Genomic DNA, 26,323 nt, shown 5'->3' with positions numbered 1-26,323 from the left:
CATGCCATGGAGTCCAGCCCTTCTCAAAGGTGACTCTGACCAAGAGGCCCTGAAAAGAGTAAGTGAGGTCAAAAATGTGTATTGTTACCCATATTTTTAAAATAAATAATACCTACCTTTCCAGTATAACATATCATGCCAGAAGGGGTATTGTAAGCATATTTGAGACTTAAAAGAAATTCATATACTCTCACAAATAGCATCTATTCATTTTTGCAACACACTTTTGTGTGGAATGGGTATTTCTAGAACATCTGCATCTTATTTGCTGAGTCATCATTATTGCTGCCTGTTCTTGGACCAATACATTGCATATTGGCTACATTAATAATATAACATTCACATATCAAATTGAACCTCTGTAGTAACCTGAACTGAGGGAATGAGCCTCATATCAGAGGATTTATAGAAAAGAAATGTATGTTGTGGTCAATTGGAATGTCAAAATTAAAAGAAAAGTCCTACAGATAAATACTGAAAATGTCTGGTAGGTTTTAAAACTAGATAACTTCATAGATTTGAGAAACAAATGACTAGAAAGATAAGAATTTATCGGAAATTCTGGAATATTGTTATGATATTACTGGAAAATTCCCGAAATGTATTTGCAACTTTAAAAATGACCTAAAGAGCCTTAAGTGGATTCTACGTCCATTCTGCCTCTGCTAATGGTTGACTTTCTCTTGTCATGAGAGACTAATGTTTCAAATATTGAATGACCATCAACAGTGTGTGCTCAGTCAGACCTATGGAAATCCCAGGTGGACCTCAAGAAATAAAGACCTAGTACCTCTAGTCTAGAACTGAAGAAACCAGCCTGAAGTGTGAGGAACAATAAATAACATAAGACATTGTGTATAGTAATACTGATTAACATTTATTGATATTGACCAAAATGCAATGCACTGTACTAAATAATTTTCCCATATTATTTAATTTCATTCTCACAAAAACACAAAGGAGGAAGATGTAGAAATGGGTATCAGAAAACACTCAGGGCATGTGGTAAGTCCTGAGTTCAATCCAAACAAGAAAAAGAAAAAAGAAGTAAACAAATATGCCCCAAGTCACATGATTCTGAGTTTTGAATATTCTTTCTAATAAATATGAGGCCACTGCTTGGAGCTCCTGTGCTTTTCCTCTCAACCCTCTGCCCCAATACAGGTAACACAACATCAGCTTTGCTGCTGTAAGAATCCAGAGAGGCAGGAACTAGAAGGATGCCTCTTCCTCTTCCATCTCAAAGTATGTTTTGAAGCTTGAAGTTTAAAGTGTTTTGGGATGCCCCAGGAGGGATAAAGGAGAAACCAGTTGTTTGCTCTTTTGACATATGGGAATTAAGAGCCAAAATTCCATCTGATTCAAAGGCTGCCACTGCTTGTGCTCAGTCTGCTCTCATGCTGGTGGAGATTTCTCCACATGACACCACCATGGGGTCATCTGAACCTGTGGACAGCATCTCTCAACCTTTTCTGCATGAGATGCCAGTTTATACTTTGTCACAGGGAGAAATCGAAAGAGACACAGGAAGCAGAAAGTGAATCATGGTTAAATAAATCCTGTAAGGGGACAAGGTGGGATGGGTCTCCTTATATAGTCCTGCCAAATACCTATGTGGATGTCAGCCCCATCAGTATGCCAACCAGAGAAGACATCTCTTAAATCAGGGCTTATCTCCTGAGTGAAAAGCTGAAATTTTGGGGGAGACAAAGTCATGTTTACTGTTGACCTAACAGTGAGCCCACTCTCAACAAACTTGCAAGACAAGTAGCATTACCCCCATTTTAAAAACCAGGCTAGTGAAGCATGGAGAGGCCCCAGGCACCCAGCTGTCTTCTACATCAGGCTGATTCATATGAATCAGCACATAAATTTTGAACATATTTTTCAGTGTAACCATGGAAACAGCTATCGTATTAGGCAGCAAAAATGCCTGCTATAAACTAGGAAGTGACAAAGAAAGATGGAACACCCTCATTGATGAAATCTCTGAAGCCCTGTGCTGGGAACTTCCCAGGCCTTGTCCCTCAGCTACAGTCAGGCTGGTGGCAGGAACAATCCAAGATGCCCAATAGACAGCAGACTCTGCCAGGATGCAACAGTGCATTTCTGTAGCTTTCATTTCTTTCTAACAAAAATGTTATTTAATCCCCAAGAAATCCAGATTCTGATTGACTTGTCTCTCTTTTTTTCGCTCTCTACTTTTAAGTGATAAACTATTTATTACTGGACATCCTTTCCCCCTGGCCCACATCTCCGGGGTGAGTTTTTGGCTCAGGCTTTCCCAGATTTGGGCAGGCATTTCCCTGCCTTCAAGTGTTCATGTGTCTGTCTGCAAGTACCCCAGGCAGATGTCTGAAAATCACTCACTGACAGATTTATGTTGGCCAACCTCTGCAACACCCTCCACCCCCACCTCAAACCATATCATACTTGTGGGCAAAAGCACCTGGAGGCCAAGTTCACCAAGTCCTCTCAAGCACATGCAAAGCTAAGAAAGACTTGCAGCATCATCTTGCCTGCCTTGCCTCCCTCGGCTGTGATTCCTTACAAACCCCGGGTTCCTCAGAAACACACTCTCCCTGGCTTGTTTTCTACCCATGATCTGGAATGACTTGGGTCTCCAGGTTTTTGAAATAAGATTAAAAGTTCTCTTTTATAGCACTTGCTGAAAAACTCCTAAGAGGAAACAGGGTTGGCAGGTAGAAAAACCAGGTCCTGTCTTCTTGAAAATCACAGCTGTGTTATCTTTTTCTTTCACTGATCACTTCCAGATTATCACTAGGGCAACCTGCCAACGAGCCAGCCCTCCGGGTCCCAGAACCGGGCCCTGGCAAGAGCTCATTTCCCCCACAGAAGGGAACACATTTGAAGATGCATAGCTAGCGATGTGCAAAGCCCAGGGAGGGAAAACTTACAAGTGAGTTGTGACCCTGCCGCCCAGCAAGTCAGCACAGGGTGGTGAATCAAGAGCTGGTAAGGCAGGAAGTTTACTGAAGCATCGAAGCATTAGGAAGAGGCCAAACACAAAAGATCCCTTTCTGAAAGGAAAGGAAAAACAAAATGAAAACACACCCGTGTGACCCTGGCAATGATAAAACTTTCTGTGGGAAACAGAGTCCTTTATTCAGTATCTCTAACCTGAATTTGCAGAGCAAGATTTCTATAGAGCCCAGCTGACAGCATCTTCATCTTCCCCAGGGTCCTCTGATACCTGCCCATTGCTCAGGTCTGACCAACAGAAGTTAGCAGAAGGCAGCCGCCTTGGCTTTAACAACTGCTACCAAAAGGCATCACTGTGACTTCTTCAGAAAGATGGAGAAGTCTGTCCAATAAAATTCACTCACCTAGCACAATACTTAGAAATAGAGGCTTGTAGAGGAAAGACTTGTGCTGTAGTTCTTATTGATGGTTACAATGCAAACAAATTGTGCCCACAGGAAGTTTTGGGGCAAGAATCATCTGGATGTTGACATATACATTGAGCCATTTATTCAACCAGGCTAGGACAACTCCAAGTATCAAGGACAAAGTATTTTCCCAGAATTTAGAGGGAGAATTTAGATCAGCAACTACCAAATCACGTCTTGAAGAATCTCAGTGACCTACAGGGTACTGATAGTCTCATCAGGAAAATATGTTCCTTTCACTGGACTAAGCCAAGTTGAACAGGTTTTTTTAAAGCAGGGCAGTTCGTAGCCTTTAATATACCACTACGCCAGCATCAGCCAATCTGTTGACACAGGTTCCCTTTGCATAATGTCCTTCCTATGAGCTAATTGGACATCAATGATTCAGGACACACTATTTGGGAAGGACTACTATAGGTTCTCAGTGAAGAGATAGTGGGGACCTGGGACAATATACACATTCAGAAAATACCCATCTGCTTTTCTTTTCCCTGTGGCAGGTATGTAGCTGCTCACTGGCCTTACCCCAAAGTGCATGAAGTATTTCGAGACAGGTGTGGTTCAACAGGCCACTGTGCTGACAGGGCTGTGTATAATATCACACAGTAATCTATAGGACAGCTATTAGTCTTCTGTAGAGAAAGACAATGAAATGAAGCTAAGAAATAGTAAGGTAGGACACAAAGGAGTGGTACTTTATAGAACTAAGATGTACACCCTACAATTGTTAGCAATCAACAAGTGGTGAAGGGTGAAGATGAGTAACAAAAAGTGCCACCTCCAGGGGAAAAGTGCCCAGATGTGTAATACAGTCATGTACCATATAATGACATTTCAATCCCTGATAGACTGCATATTCTGATGGAGGTCCCATAAGATTATATCATCTAGTGACCCAGCTGTCTTAATTGTGTAAGCACATTCTGTTTGCACAATGACAGGGTCACATATGCATCTCCCAGAACATATCCTTGTTGTTAAGTGACAACTGGCTGTACTTTTAAATTTCTAGTCTTTTAGTGTAGAAGAGCACTTCATTTCACCTTGAAGTGTATTTCTAAACTATGTCTTATTTAATGTGGCTATTGTACCTCTAATTGATAATTAGGGTTTTTCATTAAGCTTGAAGCAACACTTGTGATCTTCCTTCATATAGCTACAAGATTCAGCAAGATGGCCTCTCTTCAAAGGCAGAAAATGCCTGAATTTTCCTTGGAAACACAGATTTGTTTCCTTAAAAATGAGACCTGGCTGACTCTCAGGAGAGAGTCAGCCGGCAATAATTCTCTGATTCTTTTCTGAAACATTCTGCAAACTTTTATGGGGGTTGCTTTGGCATGGCCAATATTTTTTCAGTGGTGTCAACGTTTTGTGCTTACCTATTTCTATTAAAATTATATATTTTAGCAGTTCCCAATAAAACTCATTGTATGGTTCGCTAGAATAAATCTTGAAATCTCCCTAAAGTGCTAGAAACTTTTAGATATATGTCTATTAAATTTTTATTTCTTCAGCAAGTGGTTTGTGTGCCAAAATATGCATTTCATTGCTAGAATGGTCATGAGCCCTCAAAGGTATGGTAAAACTCTGGAGGAGTACTGGGTTGTCCATCTCTAGGACATCACTAAAGCCATCTAGTTGGGAGTGGGAGTGGCCACAGGAATTCCTGAAGTGGTTGTTCACCTAAGTATTTCCCACCCCCAAACACCTTGTACACTTAAAATACATTTGTTTGATTGGAGTTGTTATCCCAGGAATAGATCATATTTTTTATTCTCCTTGGAATGTCTAGAAAGAGATTTTCTGCCATATTTTCAGAGCCAGCAGCCTCTTTTTTACTCTGAGAATACTGAATCACTAGCCAATCAAATAAAAAAGGCTTTCTGTTAAAGCTATGATGAATAATTTTTAACTTTATTGTTAAAGGGGCAAGACAAAAAGCCTAGGGGTTCTAAGAGTAGGGAGGCAGAGTTTGGATTAATATGAGAAAGACTTTTCCAGCAGATTAATCATGTTAGTGCATCAGGTGGGCTGAGAGCTTCGGGAGGTAAGGAGTTCTTTAACTGAGGAAACTCAGCACTGTCTAGATCAAAAGTATAGTCCCCAGACAAGCAGCATCAACAAACCTGGGGACATGTTAGAAATGAAAATTCTCGGGATCCACCCTGCCTTTGATTCACAAACTCTGTGACTGAGGCTTAACAGTCTGGGTTTGACCCAGCTCTCCAGGTGATTCTGATGCCTTCTAAAATTTGAGAAACACTGGCCTAAACTACAATTTGGCGAGAATATTGCCCAGAGGATTCAATCAACATAAGAGTGACTGAACGGGATGGCCATCAACCCTGTAATTTCATAAGTCCATTCTTCTGCATTATTTCCTTTTTGGAAATGAGGAACTCAGACCTAACCCTTGGGCAACACTGTGCATTATGTAAAGGCAACTAAAATATATTACCACAACTGTTATAAATCCTAACATTACAAAGCATGAGGAGCTTTTAAAAAAGCAATACTTGAGACTCACCCAAGATTTCTGAAAATGGAGCCTGGACCTACTTTTTACCAGGTACTTTCATGTTAATTACCTCATTCATATCTTATGAAATAGATATTATTATCACCCCTATTTTTACAGGTGAAAAAGGCTTACTGTGGTTGAGTGACTTGTCCAAGTTCACATAGCCTGCAAATGTCTGAACTAGGATTCAAACTCGAGTTTGCAAATACTCAACACCCATGTTCTGACCCCTTCCTGCCATCCATGCCAGAGACTTTCTGGTGCATTTGTTCCCTCCCCCTCTCTGCCAAGGTACAGTGCCACTGTCTGGTTACAGCCCTCTAGCTCCTGCCCAACATACCTATTACCTGTCCATTATTCTGTGCCTTCCCCTCTATGAAGTCTCGAGAGCTGTAGTGATGATTTCATTCTCACATGGATGCTTTCAGTTGACTACCCTCAAAACCTACCATCCATGACCGGAAGAAGAAGCCACCTTCAGGTTGAAACATGAGGGCACCCAGGAAGGCAGGCCCTTATTATCAATTAGGTAAATATTTTCTTCCACTCACAAAATAAAGATGATCCCAAAGGAGGAGCACAGTAAGTTGGTAGCAGCCAATTAGATCTCTGAGTGGGAATGCACTAATAGAATTCACCACTTCATGTTTTCTGGCCTGAAAGTGGGTCACTATGTGAGGCAGAGGAGCAAAGGGGTAGAAAGCCCAGGGGTCTTTCAAACAGGACAAGCTTTGAAGAAGGTGGAAGGAGAAGGGAGAGCAATGGTCCTAACAACCAAGAGCATGGTGGAAAGTACAAAGGGCCTGTGGGAAGGGATCATCAAAAAGAAGAGTATCCCAGAAATGGGGGAATGTGGACAGGGGAGACCTAGCCAGTCATGTGACTTTTTTTTTCCAGCGGCAGAAAGATTCTGGTCAGTTACTCCATGTTCTGATTGTTTCAGTCAGAGTCTTCAGTTACAAGCAGCACAAGTCCTGAGGTGACACGCCTAAGCCAGGCATTGGCAGAGCCAGGACCAGCTCCCAGGGCTTCTCCCTTTCTGATTTCTAAAATAATGTTCCTTAACTTGGAATTAAATCAAAGTCAGCAGGAAACTGGCAAGAATTAAAGAAAAGAGACCCAGTACATCAGTGGCTACACTAATTTACGGGGGTAGAATAGAAAGTGCTTTCTATAGGACCAAGAAACTTTCTAAGTTAGTAAAAGGAGGACAGCTGCAAAGGTCTGTTTCTGATCACTGTTCCACAAAAGGGTGAGGAAGGCATGATGGGGAGATGAATTCAAGGCACCACACAGGGTTTCCACTGCTAAGTTCTCACTGGTTTAGTGAAATAGCCACTGCTAAAGCTCTGCGTATTTCTTGGAAATAGGTCCTAAGGGCCAAGAGTTCAGGAGGGAAGCTGACCAAGAAGGACCTAGTCACAATGATATTTGTCTGCTTAGGTTCATCCTTGTCTGCTTTGAAAAACACATTCACATTTAAAATATCTGTTCTTTAGAAGAGATTAAAGAGACATAGCCAAATGTCACATGTGGACTCTATCTAGACCCTAACTCACACAGAACAACTGTCAACATACATCCTCAAGACAACTAGGAAAATGTGATTATGGTCTGCACAGTAGATGCTACAAAGTTCTTTTCATCAATTGTAATAATGACTTTGTATTTTTTAAGTCTGTATATTTGAGAACACTGAAGGATGTAGAGATAAAGTGACATGTTGGAGCTTTAAAATAATTCAACCAAAATGGGGGGGAGCAATGAATAGATGAAGCAAATGTGGCAAGTTCTTCATACAAACATACTTTTGTGTATGTTTGAAATTTTATAATTAAAAAAATTCTTATCCAACTATATCTATAAATATATAACTCTTCTCTTGTAATTTCCTGAGAGTAACATTTATGTCAAACTCTTAAAGCTGCATAGCTATAAAGAATGTTAGACTTCATCCAATGTACCCTACCAATACCTGTCTCCCAGATAAGGGGTCTGACCCCCCCCCCAAGCTCTTCAAGTTGGCTGACCCAGGACTAGGGTCTTGGTCTCCAGCCAGAGCTCCTACACCAAATAGCCATCAGAAAAGTATAAGATGTGGCTTTGTAATCCTTGTGTTATTAAACCCTTAGGTACCTCACTAGAATTGTCTCACAGAAGCCAAAGGACACCTCATTTGCTCATCCTGAGTAGATATGTGCAGCAAGAGGCTCTCCCCATTCTCTCCAGTCTTGTCCCCTCTTCCCACTTCCCTTCCTTTCTCCATCCCCAAGGATGCCCACCCTCTAGCCTCCTGGAATCCTTGGAAGCTCTTGAGCTTATACCACTGTGAGGTGTCTGTTTCCACTCTCCAATGTTGAGCCCCTCTTGTTGAAGTGCACTTAGCTTCAAAGCTTAGCACAATCAACCATGCAGTCTTTTCCTCTCCTCCAGTAGAAAGCATTCCCTCCCCTTTCTGGACACCCCTAGCCCTTGTTCTGAGACTTATGTAGTCCAGATTTGTCTCCTTTCTTCTTTATAGTTAGACACCTGAATGTCCTGCCTTTCTGATGGTCTCACAGCAAGGATCCTAAGACTCCCCAAAGAGAAGAAAAGGAGGAAGCCATGACCAAAGGGTCCCAAGCAGAACCAGGGCCTATCACCCAGGGGTATGGCTGGCCCTGGTGATCAAGGGAGGTAGAGCTTTGGGCTGAAATCCAAGCATACTTTACAAAGGCTGCAAAAGACACCTGAGCTTTTTCTAGCTGGGAGCACCAAGATCTAAGAGGACTCAGCCTAGGAAGGGAGGGCTGGCAAGTGGTCTTTCCTGATATTGGCAAAATCAAGTCAGGCAGCCCCATGATGAGGGACAGAACAATACCAAGCCAGCCCTTAAATTGGCAAAATGGTGAGGGATAATCATAATGTCAGCCCAGAGGCCTGGGTCTGGGGCAGGCATCTACCCTAGCAGAGGAGAGTGGGCATAAATCAGGAACACAAGCCAGAAAGCCAGGAAAACCAGTCAGGTGTGCTTGATGGGATGAGGAAAAAGGAAGAAGGACATTGTGGGCAGACACCCCAGACTTATTAATTCCACTCAGATTTATTAAGCACATACTCTGAGCCAAATGCTGGGGGCACAAAGGTGTTTTAGCCAGGGCTCTCTAGAGAAAGAAAACCCATAGGATGTATATGTATAGAGGGAGAGGTTATAAGAAATTGGCTGACAGAATTATGGAGGCTGGTAAGTCCAAAACTCCACAGAGCAGGCTGGCAGACTGCAGATCTAGGAAAGCTGATTGGTATTCCAGATTGAGTCCTAAGGAAGTCAGCAATAATGTTCTCTCTTGCTCAGGAGAAGCTGATCCTTCTGTTCTATTCAGGTTTTCAACTGATTGGAAAAGGCCCACTCACATTATGGAAGGCAATTTGTTTTACTCAAAGTCCACCAATTTAAATGTTAATCTCATTCAAAAACGTAATCACAGAAATACTGCTTTAATAAAATTCCTTAAACTGAGACACAAAAAGGGACTATTACCACAGAAAGCCACAGAATAATGTGCATTTGAGAACTCAACAGTCCAGCCTAATTTGACATAAAAAGTTGACCAGAAGAGATGAGCAGGAAAGGTCTCAACTAACTGCAAAAGTAGAAGAGTAATGACAGAGCTTACGCCTAGTGAATAAGATGTCCTGATGGGATTCCTGCAACGGGCAAGAGAGATGGTTCCAGATCTAGTGGAAAAAGATTGAGGAGCTGTGCTGGGACCCTGGCAAGAGACAAACCACTTTGTCAGCTCTTGGAGAAGGAAGAATGGCCTTTCATGCCTATCACTAGAGCCCAGACACTGGAGCCAGACCACCTGAATTTGAGTACAAGGCCAACACTTACGATCTTGGCTAAGCTACTTCACCTCTCTGCACTTCAGTTTCTTCCCTTATAAAATGAAGCCGGTAGCAATATCTAAATCAAATTTAGTTTCTAAAATCCTTGGGTTAAATATTTGTAAAGCCCAGAACAGATGTGGTTAGTGCTATAGAACCATTTGCTGGTATTAGTTGTAAGTACTAGAGCAGCTTAGATATGGTGCTCCCAGCACCCTAGAAAGTTCAATGTGAAACTTCTTCAAATAGTGAAAAATGAGAAGGGACTCATTCACTGAAGCCTCTGCCTGATGTTTTAGTCCATGCTTTTAAAAAGGCAAATCTATTTAAGTGGCCTAATTAAAAGTCATCTAAAGTTTCCTACTGCCTTAGGAAACAAACCCAAATCTCTACCAAGGCCTCTCAGGATACCTAATTTGTTGGGGATGTGTCTTGACATAGATTCACCTCTTACTTCTCTCCTCCAGTATCCCCAGACCCAAACACACCACATTTCCCACATTCCTTGGAAGGTCTTCAGAGCCTCTGTGGGGCCGTTACCTGTGTTGAAGCAACCACTCTTAGGCTCTGCCCTGTCTACTGGCCAACTCCCACTCACCATTCAGAAGATCAGTTTAAGAACAAGTCTTGGGCTTGGTGCTGTAGCTCAGTGGTAGAGCACTGCCCAGCAGGTGCAAGGCCCTAGGTTCATCCCCAGCACCACAAAAACATCTCCCTTACTTGAGCTCCTGTAGCCCATGCTCCTCTCAGTGAAATTATCAGCAGAACTGAAATTAAATGTTCCACTGATGTCTTCCTCCTCACTCAATGAGCCCCTCAGGTCAGGGACAAAGTTTACATTGCTTACAGTTAAACCTTTGGGACCAACACAGTGCCAGATTCACAGAGCTCAACAATGATATGTTGAAAGAACTTAATAAATCTAGATGTGACAGAATTCTAACCCTCAACCAAATTCTGGCTTATAGTGGCCACCAGAAATGCCAGATGAGTAAGTCCTTTTGTTCTGCTTTAATAAAATACCTTAGGCTCAGTAATTTATAAAGAATAGAAATTCATTTCTCACAGGTCTCATGACTGGAAATCCAAGATCAAAATTTGGCATCTGGCAATGGGCCCAGTTTCTCCTTCCAAAATGGCACCTTGTTTGCCACATCCTCTAGATGGAACAAACCCTGTGTCCTCACATGGTGGGAGGCACAGAAGGGATAAGCTCAACTCCATTTTTATAAGGCAGTAATTTATTCATGAGCATGGAGCCTGATCACCTCTGAAAGGCCCCACTTCTTAATACCACCACAGCAAGGGTTAAGTTTCAACACAAATTTTGTGGAACATAATCCAATGATAGTGTTGGGTGAGTGTTATATCAGGAGCATTTGGGGAGGATCAAGAGCACCTGACATCCGTCTATTTGCCTGCTGAGAGTTAACATGTCATGTAAAACTGTGTCAGGCTTAATGCCTAACAGTAAAGTTAAAAGAAAAATATAAGAGGGACTCTTACTGAACAAGACGAAGATCCTGTAGATATACAATAAGAACAAGGAAACCAGTTTGGCATCCATCAGATACATCCTTCCGTCATCATCCTCACACCTCACACGTATCCAGGAATCCTTTTCACTGTCTATGAAACTGAAACTTCATGAATGAACATTGATTGTTTTTACATCTCCCTTTTAGAATCTTGTGCCATCGTGAGAAATAAAGATTTTTAATTTGGGAAACTTCCCTGGAAGACAATAACCCACTGCAGAATTTAGAGCTGCAGAGTTTAGAGCCAGCTTCTACAGAGTTGTGGATGGGCCACAAGTTACAATCTCTTGGGAACTTCAGTGTCCTCTTCTGTGAAATGGGACATAAAACCAGACACATAAAGAGCACTCATCAAATGACAGGTAGTACAGTTAGCATTCAGTTTGGCAATGTGTGGGTTTCTGCCTCCATAAGTGTGAACAGCAAGGGCTACACTTAATAGCTGGCTCTGGCTTTCTAAAACTGGTAGCACAAAGATAGTCATACAGAGATGTCCCTGCAACATTTGTTATAAAGTGAAAAACTGGAATTAACCTAAATTGTTATGATTAGAAGATTGACTAAACAAAAGCAAGTTGTAGAAAAGAATGATCCCATCTTTGGAAATAAATATAATTTTAATAAAAATCTGTGTATATGTCCATACATGCATGCACACACACTGTTTTAGATGTGTAGATAGAAATCTGGATGGGTTCACACATGACATATCAATAGTTGTTACCTTTGAGGACACTACATACTTCTATATTATTGGAAATAACTAACAGGGAAAATGCGTTACTTGAATAAATCAATATGTGAATGAATGAATGAAATATTAAAATAAAATAATGAGGGCTTAGGATGTAGATCAGTGGTAAAGGTCTGAGACCCTCAGTTCAATTCAGTGCTGTAGAAAAGTAAAATAAAATAAAATACTGAAGTTTTTTAATCAATTGAGTCAACAGCTGACATTCATCATGAAAGCCAATACTGACAAGTCTAGGAGAGGGTGGGACATGGGTGAGTCACCACTGACTCAATGAAGTCACTTTAGGAGCCACCAAGTATCAGTTAGCCCCTTCCTATAATCACACTCTTCACTGTGTCCAGCCCAGGATGGCCAAAGGGAAGCCTACAGCAGCAGGTGAAGTACCCACTCCTCAAAAGCTCTGGCACAAGCTCTACCTAGCTACAGAGCGGGAAGTCCTGGGGTGACCAGGTTACTTTGACAGCTGCCTTCATATTCAGGAATAAAGAGCTATCCTCCAGACTTTGCTTAGTAGTGGACAACAGGTCTTCCTGAGATGTAGGGATGTGAGTGAAAGAGAGAGAGAGATTGAGACAGAGACAGAGAAAGAGATTAAGAAGAGAGAGACTGGAGAAGACACACCAGAGAACCAGAGATGAGAAAAACCAAGGGTGGATTCAGAATTTTGTCCTACCTGAAGATTATTGTAAAGTTAGTTTTTCTACCCAAGAAGAGCAGGAGAGACTCTGGGTGCAAACTGTAAGAGAAGGGAATTTGAAGAATTTCATGGAAAGAGAGACGTTAAATATTCCTAGGTGATGTATAGGACAGAATTGTTACCGCAGAGCTTTGTAATTTAAAGCAGGAGGCTGGGAAGATAAATTTTTTTAAAAGGTGTATTTCTTCCTACTTATGAAATTTGACAAACATCTTGCAAATCTGGAAATTGAGACACCTTGGTGAAGAGTCATCCTTCCACGTACTACCTAGAGACCATCACTCTTTTTGATAGTGCTGAGGTTTGAACACAGGGCCCCATGTTTGCTAAATAAGCACTCTATCACTTGAGCCATACCCCAGCTCAGGTCACCATTCTTTTATTACTATGAATATGTATGTGTTTTTCAGCAAAATCAGAGCCACACAGCCTTTACTGTCTTGCTGCCTGGTTCTCCCCACTTCATAGTTAGTATATCAGGAAAATTTCCATTGAATCATCCACACTGCGAGTTTTAATAACTCTAGAGTATGCTATGGTAGAAGGATATTATAATTTTCTAGTTTCTGCTTGTTGTTTATTTTTTTTTAACCTATAAAAATTTTAATCTTTACATATACTTCTCATTGCTTTCTTAGAGATTTCCTAGGTGAAACATATGCACACATTTGCGGGATTCCGTAGCTATTGCTCATCTGTATTTCAGAAAAGCATCAATAAACACTTCTACAGTCAGGCATCAATGGCTCACACCTGTAATACTAGCTACTCAGGATGCAGAGATCAGGAGGATCACAATTTGAGGCCAGCCCAGGGAAACAGTTCACAAGACTCAAAAATATCCAACACAAAAAAGGACTGGTGGTGTTGCTCAGGGGGTCAAGCACCTGCCTAGCAAGCATGAGGCCCTGAATTCAAACCCCAGTACCAAAAAAAAAAAAAGCCAACAACAAACCCACCTACTTCCACCAGTGGGTTAAAAAGTTTGTTTCCTTCTATCCTTCTACATTCATCAAAACTGAGTTGCCACATCTGAGAGGGGAGATGCAGAGAACAATTTAATAGGAAAACAAGAAAATATCTTGCTTAGAAGACTAGACAGACATTATACATACCCCCTGGTGCTGTAATTCTATGTTCGAGACAGAGGCAGATATATTCCTTCACTTTTTTCTTTTATAAATTTTTATCTATTTCCATAATAGGTGGATGCATAATTAAACCAGAAACTTCTTTTGTCTTTTGTTCATATAAAAAATTATCAGGACCCCCACCTATTTTTCCCTTAAGACATGGAGATGTAAATAATAAGGAAGCCTATGTCTGTCATTGCTTTCATTAATTACTGTGATAACAGTATATATTATATATTTGAGCTACATTACAGCATTTTGAATGCCATATAGAAATTATCAAACAGCAGCTGTTCTTTTGAGCTAGCCTCTTAACAAGATTGTCCAATTTTTATTCTAAAAGTGTATTTAATTTCACTTTCATTGCCAATGTAAATTAAATGGGTATTTTCTTTGCATATATTTAAATTTTATTTTTGAACACGTGTGCAAAACTATTATAAAATCCAGTTAACGCTAATCAGATCCACATTTCTTGAATCCTTATTTGCAATAACATTAAGTTAAATATAGATGCATATGTGTATGCTCTGGAGCCTATCCATAAGGTTTCAGAAAGCAAGGAATTGACCAGAGGGAGACAAAACTGGGTATTTCTAACAATCCTATTCTTTCAATGACTCATAGAATTTCCAACACAATATACAATTCCAAGTCATCTTCAGCAACCATGCAAATATTTGTGTCAAATAATCCAACCAGAGGCCATTTATTAGGTGTTGGTATACTTGAACAGAAAGTAAAGCAGAAAGCCAAGGAGAATTGTCTCTCTACATTAAAATGCTTAAGTATTAACTAGATAAAGCCTGGATAATTCCTCCTTCTTGATTTATATTTAAGGTATTTTAAAAGAAGGTCTACTGCTTCTTTCTTATGTAAAATAAAACTATAATCACTTGTTACTTTGTTTTTCTATTGAATTTTAGTTAACTGTGCCAAAATATAAGTGAGGGCCAAAATTTCACCTGGCTTCAAAAACTATGCTTAAGTAATGAACTGGTCAACTATTATATTCTCAAGAGCCAGTAACCCAAACAAATAAGGTTAACAATAGTTCTTCTTACTAAACATATTGTATAAACATTTGGACCTAGATAACTTGCAATTAATTCTTGGGTTAGGACTAGAAATTTAGACCTGTGAACTGACTTTAAAAAGAAAAAAAGCTGGAGGTGGAGGTGGAGGTGGAGGTGGGGGAGAGCTCTATATTCTGCCCTCATCTGGTAGAACAGCATTCTCTTTCAAGTTTGATTTTTATAGTAATTTAATCACCATAATTGGTGGGCAAAAGAAGAGATGATTTCTATAATTCTTATGGGTCCAAAGCCAAACAGATGTGGTTTTCAGTTCTCCTAAAGTGATTTTCCACATCGGTCTTTAAAGGTGGTACTTTAAAACCTTTTATTCTGTGCTGGAGAAAGGACTGGCTCTCCATGGAAGGTGAGAGGTCGCACCCAGGGGACCGCACAGACTCCATAGCAGAACTTTCATGGCTTTGCCTGCTCCTCTTGGCCCTGGCCCATCACACACTAAATCCTGCTCTCTGGGACTCTGGAAGAGACATGAGACTTTTCTGGCTCTCTGTTTCCTCTTCTATAAAATGAAGGGATTGGATTCAACTCTACAATCTCTTCCAGCTCTAAATTCCATGAATTCATTATATCAAAATCCCACAATTCAGATAATTATATTCTATATATTCTAGTTTGCTATTTTAAAAATAAAAACAACAAAAATCCATTAAAGTTTATTGAAGATTTGTTTTAAAATGTGTGAATAATTCAAGTGACAGATTTTAATGTGTGATATTGACTAAAGACAACAGTATAAGTGTTAGTTTTTTAAACAATTTGAAATTGGTATTTCTTCTCAGTAGAAACTGAAACTCAGTTCTCCCAAACCTTCAAGTTATTAATGAAATATTTAATGTGATGTGAAATAATCAGCTTTTTATTTGCTGGCTCAAAACTAGAGGATTAATATTTTAATGTGGTTTATCAGGATACCGAAATTTCACACTTCATTATTTTTAGCTTAAATAATATACCACATTTATTATAAAATAAATTAAATTTTCTAATGATGCATAGGTCATTTAAATATTCATTAAGTATATCTATTTTTTAAAGTTTCCAGTCCAATTGCTTAGTATTTTCTGAAGCAGCTTCAATTTAAAATTCCCTAACAAGTCATTGAAACTCTAACTTCACTAAGTCACTTTACCTATCTAGCAAACCTCTAGAGATTTTTGTCTCAAGGTAAAAACGGTTAAGAACAGATGACAAATCCAAAGAAATCATTTCTTAACAAGTGTGCTGTCACATTAGATCTTAACCCCAGGAAATCTCTGCACCCTCCTCACTGGGTTATACCAAACCAATTTATGCACAACAGAAATTCATATCAAGGCTGCGTCTTCTAGAGGTTAGAATGTTTTCTTTTTTCTTGAGCATAGAGTACCTTTAGATAAAAGGAATCTTATTACAATATAGGTCCTGATTCAGTAGATCTGGGGTTAGACCTGAGTCTTAGTTTCTAACTTACTGTTCGAAGTCCCAGGGTCAATGGCATCAGCATCACTTGAGATCTTGTTGGAAATTCAGAATCTCAATCCCATCCCAAACCCACTGGTTCAAAAGCTGACTTTAACAAGATCCCCAGATGTTGTGTATGAGCATTAGTGCTTGAGTAACACTGGTCTACCTCCATATGGGGATTATCTCCCAGTGAGTTTTGTTCAACTCTAAGTTTTGTTCCGACACATTAGTCTAGAATGAATGAATTCTTTTCCTCATATACATGAAAATCCCTTCCAGACAGTTTGACAACATTCCAAAGACAGCTGAAACAACTGTTTCTCTGATGTCATACCAACCTGAACAGTTCCCAACCAAAAGGAAAGTTGGAGCAACTTTCCCCACAGAGTAGTGGTTCTCAAATCTGTCCACACATTACAATCACCTGGAAAGCCTTTTAAAAGGAACAAAACTTAGACCATACTTCAGATCAATTAAGTCAATACCTCCAGAGCAGTGGTTCTCAAATTTTGTCTGTATCCGAATCACTGAAGGGCTTATTAAAACGCAGACGGAGGGCCTCAAACCTAGGCTCTGATCCAGTGGGTCTAGGACTGGGTCTGAGAATCTGCACCTCCCACACATTCCCAGGTTTTGTTAAATGATGGTTGTCTGTGAACTACATTTTGAGAACCACTATTCAAGGAGTTGGCCCTGAGTGTTAGTGTTTTTTTAAACTCTACAAGAGAATTTAATGTGAAGTCAAATTTGATAACTACTATCCTAGAAAAGGATGAGATGAGTATATAAAATAATGACATTGGTTCCCATCCATTTTGTGAAATCTGCTTCATCACAGTAAATCTTACATACTAACACTCAACCAATTTTAGCCCAGACTATCCAAGTTCTAAAACCTCTTGCAAAATTAAATGTTTGGTAGGGTTTTTATTTACTTACTCACCACTAACACACGGACCCCTCAAAAGCAGGAGCTAGATCTTAAGTACACTTTTATACTCTAGCTTCTAAGCACAGGCCAGCACATATAACAGGTACATTAAGGGTACAACTGAATCTACCTATTGTCCACCCAACCTCAGCCACATGGAGGTAGGCACTCACTCTGTTGAGAAAGGCCATGATTGCCTGAAATTTTCATTTTTCACCAAGCTGCCTTGACAGTATATAAATGTAACCAACTTTCTGAATGTTGCCACAAATATTAGATCAGTAAATTATCTCCTCACAATCTATTCAGTCAACATACAAATGTGATAACCTCAGTGGGAGCCAAAACTTGAGAACTGGCTTCATGCGCAAAGGTGGGAAACAGAGGTCAAGCAGGCTCTAAAGAAATAATGGGGAAGGTGGAGGAAGGTGAGTGTCTTCCCAGGATGACTGAAATGAAACACCTAAGGTTAAAAAAAAGGGGCAGGGTCTATAGAGAACAAAATGGATAGCAGACATGACAGGGATCAAAAAGACAACATAGTACAAATGCATAAATCTAGAAAGTTTAGGAATAACTGAATAATTACATTTAACTACCAAAATCCTGGAGATACAGATTCTAGGCTGATTCTTATAATATGCAATATGATTTTATGATATCTTTGATGTCAACAAATATGTCATCTGATGTGTTTATTAATTTACCCTAGCCCCTAAACATTGGGAATGCAGCACTGCAGGACTGTAAAATTTATCTATTTAACATAGGGTGAGTGGTAAGCAAATGCGTATTGGTTTGAATTGCACAATCAATGCTAGTGAGTAACACTTCCAACGTCTTTAGGTAGCATGACCAAGAACATCTAGTATTTCTTTATTCTTTTGAGGACAAAAGTGAAAGGATACAAGCATCCCTCTCAGACAGGACTTTCTGTGAGGATGAAAATGTTCTATATCTGTATTGTACAATGAGGCAACTACTAGACACTTAAAGCTACTGAGAAATCAAAATGTGGCTAGTGTGACTGTCTAAACTTTAAATTTATTTAATCTTAATTAAATTGAAATAGCTACATGTGGCTGGACCTCCAGAAAGAGAGAATAGTGGCAGAGCATAAATGCTGTAGCTACTTTTTCTGTCCACAAGTTCATAACCATGTGCAAAATCAGCCTCCTGCTCCACTCCATGCATTCTCCAGATCAAAAGGAAGACAAAACCTAAAAACTACTCCAGTTAATTTCATACAGAATAATAGCACAAAGACTTTCAATGTGAAATCCACACTCTTTGAAAAGCCACAGACTTCCTCATTCTTATAAACAGAGCCCCCAAAAAAGCAATCACAAAGAGCAGCAGCTTTAGTGTTTATAAATCCCAGTCCTTTGGATAGAGGGAAAAGGGCTCTTTTAAGGGCCAGACTTCTTTACAGACTTCCAATTGTGCCACCCAGTGGCAGCACGCTTGGTTGAATTTCTGACTGCAACTGGGTCTTTTTGGTCAGGAAAGAAGACTCTGTAGTTAGCGTGCTAAGCAGTGCGATTTAGGGGTTGATGACGAGATGGGAGACCAAAGCTGTTCACTTGCGATATTACCACAATTGTTTCCATGTTCAGTCAGTCCATGCTTTTTCTTCCACTCTTTCTTAGAAATCCAAAGCAGCAATGCCCTTCTTGGTAGATTGTTAATTGCATTTTAGATCTGAGAAGCTGCTCTATGAATTCCTGTAGCCCAATATATTTATATTAGAAGAAATGTATCTCCCACTTGTCAAATTTTGTATGAAGGTGTTGGATGAGTCTTTGCTTTTGATTAAGAGTTTTTAAAAATAGAACATTTGGTGAGCCAGAAACATTTGGTAACATCATTTTCTGAGGATTTAAAAACACTTCAACATAAAATTAAATGCAGATGTATAATTTGAGAGTTCATGAATCATCAGTTTATGTACATTTATAATTACACTAAGCCTAAATATTCCAAGAGCCACATTTCTCTCTGGCTATTGCAGCTAATCCTCTGGTAAAGAATACAGTCATGCTCGCTATCCGTGCAATTGATGATGCTCAAGTCCCTTAAATGAAATGGTGTAGTATTTCCATATAACCTAGGAACATCCTTCTGTGTACTTTAAGCCATTTCTAGATTACTTATAATACCAAAGACGATGTAATGCTATGCAAATCTTTACACTGCATTGTTAGGGGAAAATGATGGGGGTAAAGTCTATATATGTTCACTATGAATGCATTTTTTCCCAAATATTTTCCATCTGTGCTTGGTTGATCTGTGGGTGAGGAACGCAGAGATATGATTCATATTGCATTTTACCTAGAATATACTGCTCCAGAATTGTGTGTTGGATTTGTAGATTTTATTTTCCAATTAAGAATTTCCATGGGAAAAAATGCTCAATGTGAAATATGGGCAAGTGGCTTACAGATGTAGATTCTAAGGAGCAAAACGAAGAGCAAAAAGCTCTTATTGGAACTAAAAATAATGGATGCTGTTCAGTATTCATTGTCATTTTCAGGTGAGCAGATGGTACACCTCTGGTTGCCATGACTCAAGAAGGCAGAGTCTGTACTCATTTTGGCAGAGACATTCCTGGTGCTTAAGATCTTACAAAATGTAACTCCAGGGGACATTTTAAAGTGACAGAAGCTGCAAATCTTCCCTGGAAGAAAAGCAGAGAACACAAGCATAAACATAAGGAAATAACATGACTTTGACATTGGCCCAGTTGGCATGAGTTGACACTTTCGTTGGCAGTTCTAACAGAAAGACAAAGCCTGAAGAAACAGAGGAAGTCTAAAAGCAGACTTTCAGAGCAGCATTTTGTGTACTGAGATCTGCTCTAGATAAGCAATGCAAAGCTGTTTTTCCCTCCTCAGGATTTCCAAGTCTTCCTCAGAAGAGCCTCTCCAGAGGCTGTTCTCAGGACACACTGGGAACTTGGCAAGTTTGTTTTTGACACTGCAACTCAATCCTTCATTGACATCACCACTCACTGCCCTACAGCCTTTGGCAGGCCCCTTATTCTAAGCAGATTGTGTGGGAGGCCAGGACCAGAGGGAAGGCAAAAACCATCCCAGGAAGCTCTTTGGATGGTTTACAACACTTGAACAGGTAGAAGAAAGAGATTTTTTTCTGCTGTGAGTCCACATGCCAGTTCTGAGTTGAAGTAAAAAGCACAGACAGCACAGTCATCCCTCTTTGTCCATAGGTTCTGCATCTCTGGATTCCCTGTTTGTGGATTCCACCAATCTTTGATCAAAAATATTTGAAAAAGTATTGCATCTGCACTGAATACATCGGAGCTTTTCGTGATTCCCTAAACAATGCTGTATAACAACTCTACATAGTATTTACATCATATTAGATATTATGAACAACCTAGGGATGATGTAAAATACACAGGAAGATGTGTGCAGTTCATGCAAATACTACACCATTTTATATAATAGACTTGAGCATGAGAGGGTGGTAGCCTCAGGGAAGTCCTGGAACCAATTCTATGCCAATCCCAAAGGAAAACTGAATTCTAAGAGGCAAGAATTGAGAAGGAGGATTCCATGAGGGCCTCCCTGTGTCCCTTGCTGTGGACCTTGCATTACTTCTTTTGTAGCATTTATCTCAAAGTCTAGTGGTTGCTTATTTATTCTTTTGTTTTCACAAAACAAAAGCCTTATCTTAGTCACACTTTTATTTCCCACAATCCCCTCAACATAGAAGGTAATCAACAAATGTTTCTGAAAAACATTCATACGACATGAAGTCCTGACTTCTGGATTTTTAAATAGTAGCATTATTTGAAAAGCTCACCATCTTTTCTTAGGTTACATTTTTCCTTCAAAATAGATCCTTGAGAATTTTGTGGCTAAGTAGAAATATAGCTGGAATATTCTGGAGAAGTTCGTATAGCTGAATCAGAGTAAAAGAAGGCAGCTATGAAGAAGGATCATGAGAAGAACATTCAAAAAAATGTCTATACTCCCAAAAGTAATCTACATATTTAATGCAGTTCCCACCAAACTCCAATGACATTCATTAAAGAGATTGAAAAATGTACCGTTAAACACCCACTACTGACAAATGGATTAAGAAAATGTGGTATCTATTCACAATGGAATTTTATGCAGCCATGAAGAAGAACGAAATGTTATCATTCGCTGGTAAATGGATGGAATTGGAGAACATCATTCTGAGTGAGGTTAGCCTGGCCCAAAAGACCAAAAATCATATGTTCTCCCTCATACGTGGACATTAGATCAAGGGCAAACACAACAAGGGGATTGGACTTTGAGCACATGATAAAAGCGAGAGCACACAAGAGAGGGGTGAGGATAGGTAAGACACCTAAAAAATTAGCTAGCATTTGTTGCCCTTAATGCAGAGGAACTAAAGCAGATACCTTAAAAGCAACTGAGGCCAATAGGAAAAGGGGACCAGGAACTAGAGAAAAGGTTAGATCAAAAAGAATTAACCTAGAAGGAAACACACACGCACAGGAAATTAATGTGAGTCAACTTCCTGTATATCTATCCTTATCTCAACCAGCAAAAACCGTTGTTCCTTCCTTTTATGGCTTATACTCTCTCTTCAACAAAATTAGAGATAAGGGCAAAATAGTTTCTGCCGGGTATGGAGGGGGTGGGGGGGAGAGGGAGTGGGCAGAGTGGGTGGTAAGGGAGGTGGTGGGGGCAGGGGGGAGAAATGACCCAAGCCTTGTATGCACATATGAATAATAAAACAATAAAAAAAAGAATAGGTAAAAAAAATTTATATGGAAACACAAGAGGCCACGAATAGCCAAGGCAATACTCAGTCAAAAGAACAATGCTGGAGGTATCACAATACCTGACTTCAAACTATATTACAAAGCAGTAACAATAAAAACAGCATGGTACTGGCACAAAAGCAGACATGAAGACCAGTGGAACAGAACAGAGGATCCAGATACGAAGCCACACAACTATAACCAACTTGTCTTTGACAAAGGCACTAAAAATACACGGTGGAGAAAAGACAGCCTCTTCAACAAAAACTGCTGGGAAAAACTGGTTAGCAGTCTGCAAAAAACTGAAACTAGATCCATGTATATCACCCTATACCAATATTAACTCAAAATGGTATATCTTTTGATATACCATTATATCTTTGATCTTAATATCAGACCCCAAACTCTAAAGTTGATACAGGAAAGAGTAGGAAATACTCTGGAGTTAGTAGGTATAGGTAAGAACTTTCTCAATGAAACCCCAGCAGCACAGCAACTAAGAGATAGCATAGATAAATGGGACTTCATAAAACTAAAAAGCTTCTGCTCAACAAAAGAAATGGTCTCTAAACTGAAGAGAATACCCACAGAGTGGGAGAAAATATTTTCCAGCTACACATCAGACAAAGGACTGATAACCAGAATATATAGGGAACTTAAAAAACTAAATTCTCCCAAAATTAATGAACCAATAAAGAAATGGACAAGTGATCTAAACAGAACTTTCTGAAAAGAAGAAATTCAAATGGCCAAAAAACATGAAAAAATACTCACCATCTCTAGCAATAAAGGAAATGCAAATTAAAACCACACTAAGATTCCACCTCACCCCTGTTAGAATAGCCATCATTAGCAACACCACTAACAACAGGTGTTGGCGAGGATGCAGGGAAAAAGGAACCCTCTTACACTGCTGGTAGGAATGCAAACTAGTACAAGCACTCTGGAAAAAAATTTGGAGGCTACTTAAAAAGCTAGACATTGATCTACCATTTGATCCAGCAATACCACTCTTGGGGATGTATCCAAAAGACTGTGACACAGGTTACTCCAGAGGCACCTGCACACCCATGTTTATTGCGGCACTATTCACAATAGCCAAGTTATGGAAACAGCCAAGATGCCCCATTCTGACGAATGGATTAAGAAAATGTGGTATTTATACACAATGGAATTTTATGCAGCCATGAAGAAGAATGAAATGTTATCATTCGCGGGTAAGTGGATGGAATTGGAGAACATTATTCTGAGTGAGGTTAGCTTGGCCCAAAAGACCAAAAATCGTATGTTCTCCCTCATATGGGGACATTAGATCAAAGGCAAACACAACAAGGGGATTGGACTTTGAGCACATGATAAAAACGAAAGCACACAAGGGAGGGGTGAGGATAGATAAGACACCTAAAAAATTAGCTAGCATTTGTTGCCCTCAACGCAGAGAAACCAAAGCAGATACTTTAAAGCAATTGAGGCCAATAGGAGAAAGGGACCAGGAACTAGAGAAAAGGTTAGTTCAAGAAGAATTAACCTAGAAGGTAACACACATGTACAGGAAATCAATGCAAGTCAACTCCCTGTATAGCTATCCTTATCTCAACTAGCAAAAGCCCTTGGTCCTTCTTATTATTGTTTATACTCTCTCTTCAACAAAATTAGAGATAAGGGCAAAATAATTTCTGCTGGGTACCGAGGGGGTGGGGGGAGAGGGAGGGGGTTGAGTGGGTGGTAAGGGAGGGGGTGGGGGGAGGGGGGAGAAATGATCCAAGCATCGTATGCACATATGAACATTCAAGGCCTAGCATAAAAGGAAGGAAGGGAAAAAAGGAGAAAGAGAAAGATAGGAGGGACAGAAGAAGGGGAGAAAGACAGAAAATCACATTTATGAACATCAACTTTTTGAAAACCTGAATATAATATGCAAACAATACCATTTTAAAAGAATTAAGCCAAATCCAGAAGGGGTTAATTTGAGAAAGGCAAGAATGATTCAGTGTTAGATGATCTATTAATTTAATTTATCACACTTTTAGATCAAAGGGAAAACTCATATGATCCTTTCTAGAGATGCTGAAAATATATTTGAGAAAACTTAATATCCATTCCTGTTTTTATTGTGGTAAAATACATAACATAAAATTGAACACTTTAACCATTATAAATACACGTTTCAGTGGTGTTAAGGACACTCCCATCACTGTGTAGCCATTACCATCATCTCTCTCCAGAGCTTTTTTATCTACCCAATCTGAAGCTATGTCCTATTAAATAATAACTCCCCACTCCTTTCAATCCCAGCACCTGGCAACCAATGTGCTACTTCCTGTCTCTATTAATTTAATTTCTCTGGGCACCTCATATAAGTCGGATCATACAGAATGTGCCTTTTCCACTTAGTATGTCTTTTTTTTTCCTTGGCAGACTAGGTATTGAACTCAGGGCCTTGAGCTTGCTAGATAAGTGCTCTACCACTTGAACTATGCCCCAATCCAGTATGTCTTCAGGGTCCATCCATATTGTAGCATGCATCAGAATAGTCTTCCTTTTTAAGGCTGAATAATATTCCATCATCTGTCTATACCATGTTTTGTTTATCTATTCATCCATTCATACATAGTTGGGTTACTTCTACCTTTTAATATTGGAATAATGCCTCTGTGAAGTACAATATTCTCCTTTCAGATTGACAAAAAGAAATCAAAAGGACTCATATAATCAATAGCATACTATATTAGAGTGGGTATAGACTAATAGGCATTCTTACATATTATCAGTGAAAAAGTAAATTTACACAGCCCTGTGGAGAGCTACTTGTCAAAATTTATCAAAATTTAAGATGTATCTACTTTTGGACTTAATGATCCCAATTCTTGTAATTAACCCCATCAATATATCTATACATAAGAAAGACGACATTTATGCAAAATTACCCACTATAAATTGTTGGTAAAACCCAAGGCAAGAAACAAATCCATCAATGAGAAACTGCTGATATGCAAGACTCTCCAAGAAATGGAAGGAGAGAGACAGAGAGACAGAGAGAACAAATAATATATGTTTTGACTTTCATATGCACTTAATTTTTTTTTGAAGGATATACAGTACGGTGGATGCCTGTGAGGACAAGAGTGGGAAAGTGATAGTTTAATACATTCCCTTTGACCTCTCTGGGTTTTAAACATATGACAGCATAGGACCTTCCTTTCTTTCTTCCTTCCTTCTTTCCTGTCTTCCTTCCTTCCCTTCTTCCTTTTTGTGGTGGTGCTGAGAATTGGACCCAGGGCCTTGCGCAGGCTAGCCAAGGACTCTCCCACTGAGCTACATGCCCAGCCCGATGGGTTTTTTTTTTTTGTTTTTTGTTTTTTTTTAATTTTAAGACGTATCTATCCAGATAATGACCTAAATTGCAAAGAGAACTTGCATCCGTAGTCAATTGCTAAGACTAGTTTTGGATTAGATAGATTCTTTTATTTGACTTTTTCCAGACTGTTGTCAAGACAACCTGTTCCTTCTCCACAACATTGAGAGAATTAGGTGTCAACCTGGCATCAAGGCAGAAATAACTGCTGAATTCCAAACATGGATGGGTTATTAGGAAGGCCACAAAGTTATTGTTCTTCTAGGTTCACGTAACACCTTGTAAATAACTTCTTGGCCAGTGGGGACTCAATAAACATTGCTGACTCATCTGTCACAGAGAAGCAGTATTAACTCTGAAGGACTCACTGAAGTCATTAAGTCAGAAAATCAATTTAATTTTCCTTGTCATGGGGAAAATATTTCTGCTAAGTCGAGAAAAATGTAGAAGTAATTATATTGTGTCAAAAATTCAAATGGAAAGCCAGGAGTTAAAATGGTGTGAACAAAACAGATGCAAATCAATTTGCTTTGCATTACTGTTGGTGGTATTGAGCACCCTCGGCCACATATGGAAGCCATGTTTTCTATTTCAAGGGTATCACTACATAATGTTTAGCATTCAAAGTCCTACATTGCATTGCTTTTTAAAAAGTTTTTTTCAAGCAATTTCTGGGTCAATGTTTGGCATTAGGGTTGCTAGAACCCTAGAATAATTGCAAACTTGTTTCCCTCCCCCAGTCCTTCACTTCTTGTGGTCCTAAAACCAATGTATCCAATGTTAATCTATGACCCAACCAC

Source organism: Castor canadensis, chromosome 2 (genome assembly GCF_047511655.1).
Source record: "Castor canadensis chromosome 2, mCasCan1.hap1v2, whole genome shotgun sequence".
NCBI classification, from domain to species: Eukaryota; Metazoa; Chordata; class Mammalia; order Rodentia; family Castoridae; genus Castor; species Castor canadensis.
Note: the sequence above shows the minus strand (reverse complement) of the source record.